The sequence below is a fragment of the Haemaphysalis longicornis genome, unplaced genomic scaffold (genome assembly GCF_048455015.1).
Source record: "Haemaphysalis longicornis isolate Haplotype H1 unplaced genomic scaffold, Haemaphysalis longicornis Haplotype H1 scaffold_3, whole genome shotgun sequence".
Taxonomy (NCBI): Eukaryota; Metazoa; Arthropoda; class Arachnida; order Ixodida; family Ixodidae; genus Haemaphysalis; species Haemaphysalis longicornis.
This window is the reverse complement of record NW_027526335.1, coordinates 42,332,284-42,350,801: the sequence shown is the minus strand read 5'-3', so window position 1 is coordinate 42,350,801 and position 18,518 is coordinate 42,332,284. Positions and strand designations below refer to the sequence as shown.

General features: G+C 47.3%; 1 protein-coding gene across 2 annotated transcripts in view; it reads right to left on the bottom strand.

The window, feature by feature from the left end:
- LOC144174340 (uncharacterized) overlaps positions 1-17,708 on the bottom strand; it is a 199,173-nt gene extending 181,465 nt beyond the window's left edge. For both annotated transcript variants that reach the window (XM_077702987.1, XM_077702988.1), the window contains exon 1: positions 17,239-17,708. The gene's annotated coding sequence lies outside the window, so the exon portion shown is untranslated. The remainder of the gene's footprint in view (positions 1-17,238) is intronic.
- Positions 17,709-18,518: the final 810 nt, after the last annotated feature.

Sequence of the window (18,518 nt, the reverse complement as noted above, 5' to 3'; positions counted from 1 at the left end):
AGGGCCGAATAAAGAGAGAGAGAGACAGTCGACAGGAACAGACGAAGCTTACGAGTGTGGGACGGAAATAACGGGTGACGCGCGGCGCCGATAAAAAGCGTTACCGGAGAGAAATTTCTGTGCGCATAAATATTTCAAGCTTGTCGTTTTGGGAGGTGACCTACTTTTTTTGTTTTTGCGGCCCGGGCTCAATTGGCGCGCTTACTGCTTGTTTAGTGATCCCGCTATTCTCGCGCGGCACCCATATACGTTTCAGGGACGTATTATTTTCGAGGATTGTATAGGTCTCAATGTAAGACTCCTCAAAATAAATTCTATCACCATTTTTTCTTTGATTTTCTCGCAAGTCTTAGCTTCCATAGCCACAAAAACTGTGATGAGTAGGCAGTGTAAGAAGTCAGGACGTAGATCAGAAGAACCAGAGTGCAACTTTATCTTCAAGTTGCAAGGCACGAAAATTTTCCGCACTGAGCCATTCCCGAGTTGTGTGGAGATAATGGTTTGTGCAATGGTTTACAGGTTCATAAATGTGATTTAATTGAGGAATTTCGGGCAATCTGATGAAACTACCGGAATATCGTTAAACCTTGAACAAAAGGTCTGCGTTTTTGACATAGTCTTACTTGGCACTATTCTGCTTCAACATTTCACACGGGTTTTGTAATAGGCGCGTTGCATGATGCGGGTGGATTTTCATGCGATGAATTGCATGGTGGCAGCATGAGAGAGAGAGAGAGAGAGAGAGAGAGAGAGAGAGAGAGAGAGAGAGAGAGAGAGAGAGAGAGAGAGAGAGAGAGAGAGAGAGAGAGAGAGAGAGAGAGAGAGAGAGAGAGAGAACGTTGACCCATTACAGACGTTGACATGATAAATCCTCGGGACGTTTAACGATGTACGCCTCCCCGGGTTCTTATTCCTTGCGCGTCACTGAGTGACTGAACCAGCTAATTTGGGGTGTATGTGATATAACGTTAAGTAGCCCTAGAGACAGGACGTAAGATGAGGAGACACACACGACGACACTAACTCGCAAGTGTTTGTTATTACGCATAAGCACAAATATGTACTCAAAACAAACACGTGCACATCGCAACCCCTCGAAGTGAGGTGCGATAAACAGAAGATTACAATGTTCACATTTGATATATACAGCGCCACAGATATAGCGCCATGTACCACCACTGTGACGAATCTTGTAATCTTGTGTTTATTGAATCACACTTCCAGGGCTTACCATGTGCAAGTATTTGTTCTGAGTATATATTTGTGCTTATGAGTAATAAAAAAAAACATGTTGCGAGTTAGCGCCGTCGGGTGTGTCCCCTCATCTTACATCCTGTCTCCAGCGTTACTTAACGATGTATCAACACCACCTAGCCCAATTGACGATTTTATGTGATATAAGTTTCCTATTGACAATCGCAGAGTATGTGGTCTGGATTGAGAGTTGGAATGATTGACAGAGTACACCTAAAGGTGGCTGGTATCCTGAGCCCCAAATTTCTCCCATATATTAATTACTCCTAGGGTATTCAGTGCGTAGGTTTGAGCTGTTCTGCTCACGGTAGATGGTTTCCTAGTAAAGCGTCCGGAGATCGCTACGTCTCTGCGGGGAGGGGGGCGGGGGATTCTACTGCGAGTAGCGCAGCCAACCTGTGTTTGCTCCAAGCTGTAAAACGTGGGGTACGGGCGACGCGGTAGCGTAGGGGGATGAATGCCGTTCGGTGTAAGTCACCGAGGAGTATACTTCCCGAGATATCCCACGCAGGGCTTCCTTTATAGGAGTGCAGTCGGTTCCTGAGTCAGCACAGCCGTGGGCCCTAAATAGCCCGTAATAAAACGTCGCCTTTGGGTGGAGGTAGAGGCCCTGTAGTTCTCAGCCTCTTTTACCGCCAAAATGCCTAAATAAGGAAACAGCGGCCAATTACTATAGCCAGCGATTCGCAAGAAAAGAGTTTTTCACTAGCTTTGCTTTCGCGGAACTGACGGCTCATTTTCTTATCTTGTGCTGTAGGCGTGCAGAACACGTCACGCAGAATTTATTTGCTTCGGTTTCAGTGAAAAACGGTGGGCGGCTCACTGAGCGAAAAAACAACTTTCGCTGGCAAGCGAAGTGCTCGGGAACTTAAGTCTGCTTGCGTGCTTTGAATACGAAAGCTTTATGACTTCCGTGACGATACTTATCTGCTGTACTTTATCTGCTAAGAATTTACTGCTACATCGTGTTTCCGTCTCTTTCGTTTCTTCGCCTCTTCGCGTAAATTACTTCGACAACCAGACTTCGAAACTTCATGACACGGCTTACCCAGAACCTCAGTCCGCTGTGGCTGGGGCTCACCTGTTCTACTCACGAGCCGCCACGTTCACCTGTCACGTGATATGACACCAGAAGAAGGCTAACTCCTGCTCCGCCGCTGGTAACGTGCTCATGGAGCATGGTGGCAACGCGCTCGGCTTCTACACTGGAGACCCGGGTTCGATTTCCGTACGAACTAAAATGTATACCAAATTCTCTCTTCGAACTAATCGATTGATTGTAGGGTTTAACGCGCCGACGCAACGCAGGCGATGAGGCGCGCCGAAGTGGCGGGCTCCGGATTAATTTTGACCACCTGGGGATCTTTACGTGCACGGAAATCTCGTACACACGGGCGTTTTTGCTTTTCTCCTCCATCAGGAAAGCGGCCGCCACTGCCGGGAATCGAACCCCTCTCTTCGGACAAACTAATATGCTTTATTGTATTAATTCACATGCGCACTTTGGCAAAAATTGCGACATTTTTGTAAGTGTTCATTATTCGTAACGGTGGCGCCAAGTTCTGTATTGGACTAACCACTTTTGCAGGCCGTGGGGCGCTGGAGGCTTTCGCCTCAGCAATTTTTATTGGCTGCGAACGGCGGTATGCGCCGGCCTGGCGTCCGCACCGGGGGCGACCCGTCTTGGGGCTTCAAAGCAGCGCCTTCATTGGCTGGAAATGCGCCCAGCTTAGAATATCTTACTCACTGGAGCTTTATCTATGCTGTGAGGCACGCCGTAGCGGAGGTGTACGGATTAATTTCGTCTGCCGATTCGGTTATTTAACACGTGCTAAAACCACTAACAAAAATGAGATTTTTCTTGTTGTTCTGCAACCTCCGAATAACTACCACATAGAAATTTGTAAGTTTATTTTAGATTGTGAACATGTGCTTCTATCTTTTTTCGCTTATTAAAACTGCTACGGTCGATGACTAAGTCCGCTGGAATGGGGACACGTTCCGGACACGCTTGCCCACACGAGCAATGCTGTTTTGTTTCCTTAACGTGGCAGAAAATCTGGTTTCCTCAGAGCGGAAGTAACGCGCTGCAGTGATGCCATGCTTCTACACAAACAGGTGCCGCCGTCAGAACTATATCGCGGAACTGAAGCGCTGTCCCGTTGCGAGTTACGACACGCGGAAAAGCCGGCTTTGCATATTTCGCAAGAGATGTAATCGCGAGTTTTCCGCTATGGCGCGTATGCAGCAGGCGTTTTTTTTTTTTTTTTTTTTTCCGGCCGTCGCGCTGACGGTCGCTGAGCAGCACTTTGCTCAAGGCGAGGTGCTGCTAAAACCGTAATCATCACTCTTAATAAAAAAGGTCATGTCATTTACTAATGCAAAATTAACCAGTTACTTGTCCCGGTATGACCTAGGTTACTTAGTGCTTTTACTAACCGGTCATGCACAATCTAGTAAAAAACTACGCGTGACAATGTGAATCAGCTAAGCGCACAGCATGACATACACACATTCAACAGGCACATATCACACTTAGACAACAAATAAATTCAGCAAAAAAACCAACGAGATCCACGGGAAGAGTAAGTATAACGTAGTTGGCTGGGAAGTGCATCTGCTCTTTTTGCTTTTATAGCCAGCAGAAGAAAGTCCTCTGATAGAGTCGGTGGGATTGTTGCAAAAAATCAAATATTTCAGGGATAACTGTATATTTACGCATTTTAACGTGAGCATATACAGATAAGCATGTGGATTAGCAAAAACTTTTTAATCGTTATTTGGAGTAAGAAAAGTGCTGTAGTTATTATGTTCAAAAATTCATCGAATTTTGTTACTGTCAGTGAGTGTTAGTGTCAAACAAGCAACAGTCACTAACTGCACGGTCTAGACGAGTAACGATGGCAGAGCCTACGTGCCGTTCTTCGGGGTGTAGTAAAGTTCGTAAAGAGTTAGTCAATACAGCCGTTACTATTCTTTTACGAGCTTTTTTGTTAAGAGTGATGGCTCGGCCAACAATGGAACGAGTCTTTTATACAAGTTCCGTTCACTAAAAAGACTGCTTTGTTTGAAGATAAAGAAAATACACGAAGCAGCGGTTACTCCCCAGCCACTTTAAGGCGATTTCTTTATGACGTCACAAAATTTTTGCGCGATTGAGGGCGGTCGCCGACGAAATCCACCGCCAAGAAACACGAATGGCCGATTGTACTGGGCTCTATAGTTCCGTTTGACCGCATGACTTCAATGATAACGTGTGACTAACACTGAAAACCATGTTTTTAGCTCATATTACGTCACGGCTGCTCATGTTACGTCACTGTAGCGCGAAATTTGAAAGCTTTTCAATATCTCTTGCGTTTTGTGGGTTAATAAAATGTATTTCGTAGGTGGACTATATAGCCAAATTAATTACCGAAGAATACTTCCTTCAAACTGAACAAATTTGTATTGTGCCATCATGGCCCGTTTACGGCATTTACAAGCAATAAATGCATCGAATTTTTCCAAATCACCTTGACGAATTCCACTTTTGCGAATTTTACAATTTAGCGAACGAGTCTTGGATTACAGAAGAGCCCAGAGATACAGGATTTTTAAAATAAAACCAACTTATTTCCAGCGAAATTAGTTGTGACCGCCACCATGTTCGTTCAGACGTGTTCTAACTGAATTGTATGGTCGAAAATCCCGACAAGAAAAATTTCTGTAGTCTGTCGTATTTTCGCGTGTCGTACTGTAATCTCGTCGTATTCGCGTTCCGTCGTCATTCTAATGTTTTGTCGGGTGCCGTATTCCTCTCCTGATTTTGATGTTCCGTCGTGCCGAATTCCTGTCTTGTCGTGACCACGATGTTCCATCAGTAGTTGCACACGGTTTGAATGTTATTGGCCTCTTTGAAGAACAACGTAAATGACAGTTCCGTTATGACTACGGGAATGTTTGTCGTGGTGAAAATTGACTTTGTCGTTACGACAGAAATGTGTGTCGTAACAGCAGATGGCTGTGTCGTAACAACAGGATTTTTGTTGTCACAACAGTTTTTTTTGTCGTAAGACCGAAATTCAGGTTAGGTTTTTGCGGTATTCCTGTTGTGATTTTAGACTGGGAGTGCCCCCAATCCACTCGCTCAGTCGACCCAGCTCACAGACCCCGCCGCGGTACAGTGATGCGTACATCCGGATGCAAGGCCGGGCACACGCCGAGTCCTTCTCGATGTGGGCGCGGCACCGCACGAGATCTTCTCGAGGAGGAAGGTCTTCTTCTGCGGCATTGAACTCCCGTGCCGCTCGCGGTAGTGCTATACCGCGCCAACGACGTCCGGCTAGGCCACCAATTGCGCGCTTCTTCTTCTTGGCGCGGCCATTGGCCACACGCGACGGGGCTATTACAGCGCGGCCGCCTCGCAGATGCTGCCCCTGCCTCCTCGGCTGCCCAAAGCCATCCGAGACCCAACAAACCGCGCTCGCGCAATGAAAAAGACATTTGGCGCCGGAGGTGGACCGGCGACTCGCGCACCGCTTAAAGCGGTTCCGCCTGTCGTTTCGTGGTTACGTGGAACACTCGCGCTGCCATTGTTTAAGAAGGTCTCCAGTGTCTCGGTGGCTCGTGGCGATCCTCTAAGCATTTTCTTTTTCGTTTGTTTAATTCCTGACCACGATCGGGCTTCTTAGTTTTCCACCAAGATAATAAAAAAGGAGAGAAAAGAGTAGTGATCTTTCTTGAATGTGCGAGCCACGCCCTTAGGCACATTAATGGAATGACCACTGGCTTCAAATGATGCATCATGGTATGCGTACGCATGCATGAAAACAATAGAGGCACGGCGCGTTGTTTTGAATCACAGCCTCGGAGTGAGCGCGTATTTGAGTTGAGGCTTTTTTTTTTTTTGCCTGTCCAATTCCCCACTTTCGCTTTCTGTGCAGTTATACGCAATGCATTACTATTATTCGCGTGTTTTTTTTTTTCGCACGTTTTGCATAACTCACCATCAGTTGTTAGCGTTTTTGAAAAAAAAAAAATTTGCCCATTTATGCCCCCCCCCCCCCCCTAGTTTGCGTATGTTTTATGCTTGGATTTATTGGCCTCCATCCAGCGTCATATAAACATTTCAATCACGGAATAAACAGCAACATAGCCTTCTTTAATACTTAGCGAAACTTCTTCCCTTTTTTTTTGTCTTTGTAGGCATCAGAGATGACTTCATTCAAACTGATTTTCAAATCTTCTACCTGTGCCTGCGGGAAAATTGGACCCAGTGATACAGAGCGCATCGCATCTAACATGCTGGTAAACCGTCGGGGTACCCGCCGCGGTGGCTCAGTGGCTAAGGCGTTGCGCTGCTGAGCACAAGGTCACGGGTTCGATTCCCGGCCGCGGTGGCCGCTTTTCTGATGGAGGCGAAAAGCAAAAACGCCCGTGTGTACGAGATTTCGGCGCACGTTAAAGATCCCCAGGTGGTCGAAATTAATCCGGAGCCCTCCACTACGGCGCGCCTCATCGCCTGCGCTGCGTCGGCGCGTTAAACCCTCCAATCAATCAATCAATCAATCAATCAAACCGCCGGGGTAATGAAAATCAGTACGGCCATATCCTGGGCTACAAGCATTCTGTCATCTGTAAGAGAAAATTTACCTTAAGCTTGCTTTTAATCCGTTTTCCCTAACTGCGTGCAACCGCTGGAGCAAAATTGGGACGTGGCGTCAACATACAGCCCGGTTAGCACAATTACTGCATATCAGATAAACATTATACAACTTACTTTATAAAATTTTTATTAAAATCGACGATTTATTTATTTATTTATTTATTTATTTATTTATTTATTCGTTTGTTTATTTATTCGTTTGTTTATTTATTCGTTTGTTTATGTTATTTTACCTCATGTAACGTCATGCACTCGACAACTTCTTTAGAAGAAAGTATGCCGGCCTCTTTCTGTCTTCCTTTCTTTTTTCCATTAGCGTAGTCAAATAAGCCGTTCAGCCGGATTTAGACGGGTACAATTTCCTTAACCAGGACCTCTTCGGCCTCCAGCGCAAGACCCCTACCTAGCCTTTCCGCTTGGCTCTTAATAAACGACGCAAATTCAAAAATAAAATGAACCACGGACTGGGAAACCTCTTGACACAGCTTTCAATCGAGCCACTGCCGGGAGCGAAGTCACTTACTTCCGTATACACTTCTAGCGCGGACAGGCTGATGAGCAAGTCACAGCCGGTCGTCGCAGCGACGCGCCTCTTCCAAGCTGCCTCCCGAAGAAACTTCGCCATTTACGCCATAAAGCCCGTCCGCGGGGCCGACGGGCGAGGCGAGTGACGTGAATACTAATTTTTTTGAGTTAATCGTCCGGAGGGTTTGCTCGCCCTTACCGCAAGCCGACGCGAGACCATTTCTCAAGGAGGAAGATGCTGCGGAGCCCCTCCCCGACGAGAGCGCTCCTCACGGGCCTCGTGTCAAACGAGGGAAGTGCGTCCGACGCCACGGGCCAAGCGGCCGAACGTGATCAATCACCGCAAAGAGAGGAGAGGGGAAGAAAATTTCTGGTCTCCCGGCACTCGCCATGCCCGTACCGGCGGGTGAGCAATTAGCCCGAGTGCATTATGCCGTGTAGAAGCGACGCCGGCGGTATCAAAACTGAAGCCATTTGCTTTATAGGCGCTCCGCCGGCGGAGGGCGGATGAGAAAGACTGTATATAGACATCGCGACACGGCACGCCAACCGATCCTCGCTAAAAGCCTCGCCTTGCGGCTATTGGCTAAAGAGCTTAAAAGGGTGCACATGTTGCGGCCGCAAACAAGTTTCACGGAGGAGGGGGGATGTGGCGTTAACTTTAGGGTATACTTGTTGTCTACGCTTTACAGGCAACCCATTATCGTTAAGATTGGGGCAACAAACAGAAAATGAAGGACACTCGCACTAACCGTGTAAGACTTGAACGTAGCGAAGCTGCACGAAACCTCCACGATCATCACGAAGGTTTAAGTCCAAGCTTGCAGCCCATTTGCTGCTTCGCTGCCGTAGCGACCTTTGCTCGATCATTTTTGCTATAAGTGTGAGCTTATAACATTTTTTTCGAAGTGATAATCATTGGACATCACCTTGGAGAGGCGTACAATATGACGTGTCCTTCTCGTTCCGAGCAAGTGTTGCCACGATTACGGCGAACGCTGGACTATTTTTTTTTTTTTTTTGCCAATCCTAGCCAATCTCCTTAAGTGGGTGTGCTTGGCTTGACAAACGTGTGCCGGGGACGCTGGGCGGTTGTCGCGAGGCACGCACACACGAGCGCTCGGCGTTTTCTTGGTTTTTTTAACTTCTTGACAGTCGCCGCAATCTTGGCCAATTGGCTTGACGAACGTGCACATGGGACGCTGGGCGGTTGTCGTTAGGCACGCACACACAAGCGCTGGCATCGTCTTGCTTTTGTTTACTGCTGGGCGGTCATTGTTGTTGTTGTTATTGTTGTTGTTATTGTTGTTGTTGTTCCACAGGCGGTCGCCATGAGGCCCGGGCTCACGTGCACGCGTTCGGCAATTTCTTGATATTTTTAACCGCGAACAAGAAAAATAACGATTTGCTAAACAGCTTCGCTGTTAAAACGACGTGTTGTCAAATTTTATTAGAAGAGGCCTCCGTACATTTATAGGTTTGTCGGACTGATTCGTTCGCGTCGGGGTTTGCAATGGGCGAAAGCGACGGAATATCACGAAAATGTTTTCAGCGTTCAAGCTACACAGAGCTCTATGCTTCGAAACGACAAATATATGAGGGGCAGGTAAGTACGCGTGGTGAACAAGCAAGTTTAGAGTTTCGCACGAGACGATATAGAGAGTGAAACGCAAGTTGCACACCGGAGGCGTATTTTCTGAGCCAGCCCACTTTGCTTCAACTGTTACGCAACATACAGTTTCCACAATTGCTCTCGTCCGCAGTGGCCGCTCATAATCGGCGCCCAACGATGGCCGAATTACCGAAATTAGGACATTAACGTGCGCTTCATGCACCCAATTTCTGCGCTCCAATAAGCCATCGCGGCACGAAATGGCCCAGTAGCGCTGCCGATCAACCTATGTGGCGCGAATGCGATCTCGGACCGTAATGCTCGTGATTGCCGCGTTGGTGCGCTCTTTATGAAGAGAAACGACCTCGGTAAGGTCGTTTGCTCGTTTCACGGGCGCCCAGTGTTTGCCGTTGATGGGGGCGGCGAGCATCGCGCATCTAAGTGATCAGGCCTGCGGCCCCGGCGTTTTTAGCGAATCGAGAACAACGTGCGTTTCCACACAGGCACCGCAGGAAACGTGATTGGCCGGCGTACTATATCTGGAGGTCGTCTTTATATACTGTGGCCTCATCTGCGGGGGAATAGCCGCCCGATCACTCCGCTGAAAACGATTTTCGTTGATGAGAATTTGCGAAGCCAAGCGCACATATTTGTCGCCATTCTCGTACAACGCCTCGAAGTATGGGCACATAGACATCGACGCCTTTTGTATACAATAATAAGCAGGCTAAACGCACGGACGGCTAAACTTAAACGCAACATCTCCCCTATATTTTGCTTTTTAGGTGATAAACGTGGACATGCTACTGTGCTCGAAAAGTAGTTAACCGAAAGCAGAAGATTGGGAACGCGTGTAAATATGACGCGAAAGTGAAAACACCCAGGTCGAGTATTGCTATTTTTTGTCTGCAAATATGTTATTATATTTATTATATTCACTGTATGTATGCAAGATGTGCCTTTAACAATACGTTGTGTGTTTGTAAGCTACAGACTATTTTCTGTTGTATTTGAGACTTCTACAGCCGTAAGGGAGAACCTGTGAATATATGTATTCATCCCCACTCCCATCACCCTACTCACGCTTCGAGTGTATTTTTGTGTGCATGAAATTGAGTGTTATTGAGTTGATTGCTGTACTGCTGAATCGCCCCGTGAAGCAAGAGCCTCTGTCAGGCCGTTGAGTTTAGCTCTAGCTTCACTTTCCACAAGTGGAAAGTGAATAAACTTGAAACTTGGGTAATCGTTCTTGCTACACAGTATTTTCATTACCAGGGAAAGAGACCATGAGATGGCGAGCGTATTTCAACATTGGGAACGACTGTAGAAGGTATAAAAATGTAACGTTGAAATAGGACGTTATATATGCGTATAATAAGAAAAAAAAAAACTTGCCCAAAGCGCATGTCCCTCGTCATAGACCTGACAGTGAAGAACCCTAGATTGAAACAACGGCCAGGAACCTCGCTCTTTCTGGCGCTGTGACGGCATCTTTTGTAAGCTTCAAAATGGAAATTGACAATATCTATGCGCCAACTCGCACCGGCACCTCGAAATTTATCTTTAAAGATAAGTCCGGGATACGCGTCATGGGAGGATAGCGAATGACGGGCGGGAACGGCGAGCAGCAACGTCACCGGAGGGTGACGCTTGAAAAGAAGGTAAACCAAAACAAAAAAAAACGGGCATTTGGAATAGCGAACGCGTAATAAAGTTATAAATGGAATTCGTCACGAACTGCGCTTGGGGCGATCCCAGCCCGGGTTCTCTTCTATCCGTGCAAGCACTGACGAGGCTGACACACTCTTGTGTCTCTACAGAAGTCCTGCGTAACTTTGGGCGTTCCTCGTTTTCTGCTCTTTGTGTCATCTTGCTGGCCGCTCTTCGCCGAGGTGACAGAGTTTTATATTAGACGTCAGTCAGCCGTTCCGTAGTTGAATTCGGGGATGGGCAAGCGGGAAACGAGAACTAATGCCAATACCCGCTTTTTTTTCTTAAGTAGGCATGTGAAAGTAGTTTGAGAAGAAAATCGGTGCTTGTTTTATTTCTGATTTGTTTTGTTTCTATTTCTGAAGACTTAGCCTTATGTTATGAACGGAGTTAAACGTGGCGCGATACACACGATGATTATTCACCATGACAGATCCGCTGAAAAGAGCTACAAAAAAGGTTCCGACAAGCACGCGTAATTTCCCAAACAAGACAGAACCAGCTCGCACGGAATCCATCATGCGTAGTTTGACTACACATGCGACCTCGGCTCCATATTCCAATCGTGGAACCAGCTATTGTTTCGAAGCCAAACCAGTCATATTGAATGTTAAAAAAAAGTTTGTAAGCGTACTACTATTACAGCGTCGCGCCAAGCGCACATTCCGTAAGCTTTTTTTTTTCCCACCAACTTTAGGCTTAGGTGACCCGCAAGTTAACTCAAATATATGTCGTCCTCGGGAAAACGGGTTGTCAAAGGGAGAGTGAAACTAAGCGAAGAGGAAAGTCAAACAATAAAACTAAAGAATCACGTATGCGTTGGCGCACACGAATTACTGAATCTGAACAAGACTGGTAACTTTAATCTTAACTGATATACAAGGCTTTTTTATTCAAATAAAAAGCAAACCCCCAGAACGTCACAAAACTTCACGCCGAGGGTCGTGGCCAAACAGAAGTGATGTTGATCAAGCCAGTTATAAACTTAAATACATCTAGTGCTGATATCACTGATACAAGGATCACCGCATACTTCGGCCGCTCGCAAAAGTACGTCATTTCAACTGCTGCCGCCAAACGCGACCTATACTTTACTGAAAAAAATCATTCACAGAATGTTGGCTATGGCAGGCTCCAACCGGATACAAGAAGCTACTTTCCCCTCGCGCAGCAAGCCATAACGAGAGTGGTATTGTTCAATAATACTTTGCCCCGGTTTTACTGCCACGCCGCTTGCGACATCAGGCTCCAGCGCGCTAAACACCCAGGCGGTCGTTGTGCTTCACGTCACGTCCACACTTGAATGTATGGAGGAAGTGGGGTGGCGACGTATAAAAAAGAATGTGTACAACCTCTCGAGTGGGAACGGCCAGATAGCGGATGAGCATCCTTTCAGAGGGCCCGCCTCCGCACCTACTTCTTTACGTGTGTTTTCCCTTGGATACCCTAGATCGGCGTTTTTGTATTAAAGAATCGGAATTTCATTAATATAATGACCTAGTGTAATTTACTAAATACACCATGTGGGCTATGTATACCTATGCAGCGCCTCGTGTTCTTTGTTACGATCGGAGATTTCTAGGGTCAACGCGGAAAATTGGGCGTGTTAGCGGTGTACTCCAAAGACGGCAGCGCTAAAACAAAAAAAAAAAAATGACAGGGACAGATTTCAAGGAACGAATTATAAAGGGACTCTGCAAAACTTCGGAAAGACACTTTCACTCTTTCCATCGCGTCTGGAAGCACTCCGAAATCTATAGTTATCGCGAGGATAGAGCGGCACTGCGACCTTTGCTCGTCGTAGCTGGTAGTCCTTCCATTTCTGCTTTCTTTTGTGGCGTTCTTTTTAAACTGGCTACCGAATGCGTTCATTACTGCAACTGAAGCAAATCCGGCCAACAACCGTCACAGTGCTGTAATGACGTAATTCCAGCGGTCGAAGACCGCCAAGACCGGGAGAGAGAGAATAATCTTTTGAGTAAGTTTCTAAGATATCTGACGGGCATATGCCAATAGTTTGTGGCTGTGGTACTTTGCGACCCCCTAATCTAACTACTGGATGTGACGAATGACGGCGTTCTGCAAAAATTTAAGACTTCAAAAAAAGTTAAAGAAAGTGTTGCACAGTCCCTTTAATGATCGAATTTTAACACTTGAGGAGCCATACGTCAGCATGGCTTCCATCACCTTTTCAGAAAAAGAACTGACGTTTATACGCATGCGCAGATGAGAGTCTCTGGTCAGACGCGTGTATACACCGTGTTTCATTCTCAATAAAATCATTTCGAAGTTCAGTGCAGTCCTAGTCGTCACTTCTGGTGTTGTCTTTTTTTTCTCTCTCTTTTTTTGCGCTCCCATCTTTCAAGATTTCCAGGGAGAGTCACCTGACAATGAAAAAGAAGCCCATGTACGCATCTTTCCCTCTCATCGGCTTCTGCTTCTTCCCTTTCACACTAACACTTCGGGTACGCAAAGCATGCAGGATGTGCAGCAAATGTGCTAACCCTAAGGGCAGAGGGTTCGAAGCGATAGAATGAAACGGCGGATAGGGCCAGGCATGCTCGCATTAACGTATTTTTTGAACGTTTCAAAAAAGTGCAAAAAAGAAGGAAAAACGGTAATATCAAACTAAAGGTAAGGGAAGCAAAAATATTATATATATATATATATATATATATATATATATATATATATATATATATATATATATATATATATATATATATATATATATATATATATATATATATATATATATATATATATATATATATGCTAGATCTATATATATATGCTGGATGTGTTTAGTTTCAAAAGAGGAGTGTGTTTTCAGGACGCCAAGGTTTTTTTTTTTTCTCCTCGTCAGTTTCGGACAAACAGTAACGAGGCAGGATAACCAGTTCCGCAGAAACTAAGTAAAGGTTCACTTTAACGTTAACAGTAACTGTTCAGTTAACAAAAAAAAAAGAAACGAAATGTGCTGTGAGAAGAATCCCGCTTAAGTGAACGACACACCGAGCTCGATTAAGTTAGCATGCACCAGATTTCATCAAGAGCCGCTTTGAAATTTAAATCCTTAAAGCCCCGAGTTAGACGGAAGCCCGTCTGGCTGGGAGCAGACATGATAATAATTGAAATGAACAGTAATGAAATTCAACGAAACGAGAGAGGACGTTTCAGTTCCCTCACGGGAGCGCTGTTTACAATGAAGACGGAAATTGCCCGGACATGACCGTAGTCTAACTCGGTTTAATATAGTTTCGTAGTCTGCGTACATTTCAATTACCATTAATTTAGTCTTTGAACGACATGGACGCTTTCCGTAAATCCCTGCTACAATGTATCTCAAATGTTGCCGTGATCGCAACATCGAATAATAAAACCACGCAATTCTTCTTCAGCTAGGTAATCTGTATTGAAATAAACTAAAATAATATGAGTATCCGCGTCCGTCACGCTCTCTGCATGTGCCGAAAGGAGTATACTTTACTATCCGAATTGGTTCAAGTGGCTAAGACGGTGTGCTGCTGAGCCCAAGGTTGCAGGTTCAATCCCCGCCGTAGCGGCAGTTTTTCTGGTGGGTGTGAAAAACGAAAACGACCGTGTGCCGAAATTGAGGCCCACGTCAAGGATTGATTCTAGGGTTTAACTCGCCGAAGCAACGCAGGCGATGAGGCGCGCCGAAGAGGATGGCATCGGATTAATTTTGACCACCTGGGGTTCTTTAACGTGCGCCGAAATCTCGTACACCCGGATGTTTTTTGCTTTTCGCCGCCATCAGAATAGCGGCCGCCGTGGCCGGGAATCGAACCCGCGTCCTCGTGCTCAGCAGCACAACGCCTTAGCCACTGCAGCCGCGCGGTGGGTTCACGTCAAAGATCCCCAGGTGGTCTAAATTAATTTGTAGCCATCCACTACGGCGCGCCTTATAGTCCTAGCGTAGCTTCGGAGTGTTAAATACACTAATTTAGTTAGAATACATCATGATACGCGTAATACGTTAAGAAAAACGAACAAAGAGTAGTATTCCTAAAGAGCCATACCACGAACAATGCTGTCGAAACAAAGACCCGTGTCCGACAAGAATTCGCTCAACTGATACCCATTTACATCTGGCCCGGTGACATTTCAGCAAGGGATTAAAAAAAAGAAATAACTGACTCTGTTTTATCTAGTTCGGACCGCAGTCCTTACGACACGCGCCAGCGATCACCAGCACTGAAGCTGAGCCAATCACTGACGGCGACTCGAGGTCCGGAGAAGAAGTTGCGAGGCCTGGAACGCTCATTGAGTCCGCATCAGGTGCAGGGTCGGCTGCGAACAGACAATTGGAATCCGCGGAGAAGAAATTGCCCAAGCCCGGCAAAGCTCGGTCCCACGGGACAGGCAAGCGAGTTCGTTCGACGGTGTAAGCGTTGGCGCGAGTCGTTTTTCGGGAACTGAGGAATAATAAAAGTAATCAGATTAAGCCTACGGCGCGGCCGTATACTGCTGCTGGCCAATTAGGGGAGCTCGCTCTTGCATAACGCCTCGGGAAGGAAGAAGAGACTGCGCAGCCGCGAACTTGGCTCTGTGAATAGGCTCGCTCAGCCGAGCAGGCCCAGAGGTGCGGGCGCGGCTTTCCAGTTTAATTAAGACTAGCGGCCGCCGCAATTGGCGACACAGCTTTGAAATAAACTTGCCGGTGCCAACGAACCACCCGGCTCAGGTGTTGCGAAAGGTAGCGGACCGGGCAGCATAAGTTAAGAGCGCTCTGCGCTTTCACCGTCCTGTTTCGCGTCTGCCCCTATCTGCAAGAACATGCCTGCATGTAGGTGACTGTTGGTGAAAACTAGGTTGTTTTAGCGGCGGCTTTTTTTTTTGCCCAGCTAGATGCTTTTTATTAAGTTCTCCATCCCGTAAATGGCGTCTGTCGGTTTGAAGCTTGTGATGAAGGTCGTAGAGAGAACGAAGGCCGCGCGAACAACAAGAACGTTGCTAGGCAACGACCACCAGTAGAGTGTTCACGAACGCGCTGTCTGCTACCGTTAGTCCCGCAACCTTTGCTCATTCACCAAGCACCGCGACTACTTCGGAACTAGAAGCGTCTCAATCAGGGACCATGCTTGGCGCTTCATGTGCCAATGGAGAGCGCATAGCTGCACAGAGGACGGCGGTGTGAAAAGGGCGTTAGGTCATACGTAGCTGGGTTCCGGCTTACGTGGTGTGGACTTTTTCTCTCGCGTTTGCGCAGCACATCGCCGGTATCGTCTAGCAATAGTTGCTGAGAGTGAACGAGCCAGGTACTCGGGCGGTTATTGATGCCCAGCGCCGCACTCGTCGAGTTGTTCTTCAACACCGTAAACGGCGCCAAACTCAACGTGTGTCGTTGATTCCGAAGTGGGGGAGAGAGGGGGTAAGCTATAAAACAAAACGAGATAACCGAGAATGATAGTGGCGCTATCACACGCATTCACCTTAGCGTGCAAATATATTGCTTTGCTGCTCCTATCTGCTGCCATTTTTTATTCGGCAGCAGAACTGGTTTTCATGGTTTGTTGATTGATTGTAGGGTTTAACGCGCTGACGCAACTCAGGCTATGAGGCGCGCCGTAATGGAGGGCTACGGATTAATTTAGACCACCTGGGGATCTTTAACGTGCCCCGAAATCTCGTACACACGGGCGTTTTTGCTTTTCGCTTCCATCAGAAAAGCGGCCACCGCGGCCGGGAATCGAACCCGCGACCTTGTGCTCAGCAGCGCAACGCCTTAGCCACTGAGCCACCGCGGCGGGTTACATGGTTTGTGAATAGACTCAGTGTTAAGGAAACGAAAAGCGAATTTCTTGGTTCACCGGTATAATAGGTTCTTTGCTATTACTGTGGTCGAAACCCGACCTGGTTTAGTAGATATCTTATCAGCCTTGGTTATTTAAAAGTAACATGCTTTTTTTTTAACTTGTATTGCTTCCAGAAAAGTTTAGGAATCAGTTCAAGAAATTTATATATTTTGTCACTTGAATGGCCTACGCCCGCGCACGGACAATTATCGTAGTCTGCATGTTTTAGAGGTCCTAAAGCAGCCGCCGAAATCGTTTTATATTTAACTAGAAGTCTGTCACAATATTTTTATTGCCAATTTATTTTGATTCAGCACATGCATGCAGAACACTGCTCGGTAGGACGTGGAGGCCTAATTATCCATAAGTGTTGGCAGAGAGGTGTTACTAGTAGCTGAAAGCGAATAGCAGGATGAGTGACGATTATTGAATAGCAGCGACGGCGCCGATTAAGGGCGTAGTTGCTACAAGCTCGGACTTCGTGACAAAAATATTTTTGTTCGACTGCAGCACGGAGTGTTGCAGCCACTTTGTTCAGTTATTTCACCTCATTCAACTAGGACGCCTAAACTTATCAGTGTTCTGGAATGACGCCCCGTGGAGGGGATAACCTTTGCTGCTTGAAAATAATGAGGTGTCTAAAACAGCCGCTGGTCGCAGGGGCAACTCACCGGAAGATGTTGATGTGTAAAGAAGCCACCGGCAGCCGATGCGCGCTGAGGTTACCTCCGGAAACACCGGGGAAGATAATCCGAGGAAGGCCGGCAGGACGCGGAATCGACGCCGACAGGAAGTCGAGCCCGCTGGTCCGTGGGAACCGACCGACGCACGGTGACGAGGCACGGCGCGCGGCAAGATCCCGGCACCGGACGGAAGCACACGGCCCGCACCTTCTTCAATGGGACACTCTTCTCCGTTCGAGGGGGCCCACAACGAGCGCGCACGGGGCCACAAAGGCCGGCGCGAGCAGTCGCCGACGACGCGGGGCGAACGAGCCGACCCGACGATCACACGCGCGAAACCAGCTGGCCGGAGACCGAGTCACAACGGAAGAGAACCGCACTTTCGGGCCAGGCGCGCCGCACCGGTCGCGGACCACATCCACACCGTTGCGCTGTCCCGGGCGCTCTGCTGCCGGCTTCCATTGAGGGCCCGCGTGGTGCGGCGCATGCGCAGTGCACAGCGGTGCACAGCGGCTCAGAGGAGAGGGAAACGGAAGGGGCGGGGAAGTGAAAGATTTGAGCGGCTCGCGCGCGCGTGGCGGACCCTGCCTTCGCCGCGGCACTTTTGTCCTGCGCCGGGAACACTGCCCTCCCCCTTTGTTTTTTGTTTTTTTCCTTTCGCTCGCTCTAGGTTGGCTAAATCTTGTCACCCGCTCATTACAGCGCGCTCTAATACTTTTGAGATACAGTACTTGTTTCGATGAGCGTGATTTCATATGCGGCCATTTATCTTCGTGCTGCGTCTTGCTTTTTGGGAGGCGTGACATCCTCCAGACGTCCTCCAGGACGATCCGCGTGAAGCCCTGTTGCACCATGGCGCGAGCAAGCTTGGCGTGTTCTGAGTACCTGTTGTCGGGTCACGCGGGGTATTTAATATCGCCGGTCTTCATGAAGGCCACTCTCGGCGTTGACATCGTGTGGAGCGCAAACAACAAACGCGCACGCGTTTAAGATAGGGAACATGACAGGGCAGACGCATGTAAGAGAATAACCTCAGCGTTTCACCAATTAACACAGCCACACACGCAGAATGGCTGGATCGTTAGTCTCGAAACAATTTATAAGGACATGTCTGGTGTGTACTTTGTTTAGCAGTAGCCCCAATAGACAAGAACTTGAACGCGACTGAGCGGGGGCGTCCTGTAAATTTCAAAGCCTTGCCTGTTGGTGAAAGTGTTAAAACGAAATCGAAAGATCAACATTTGTAAGATTAAGAAAGCGAAAGTTAT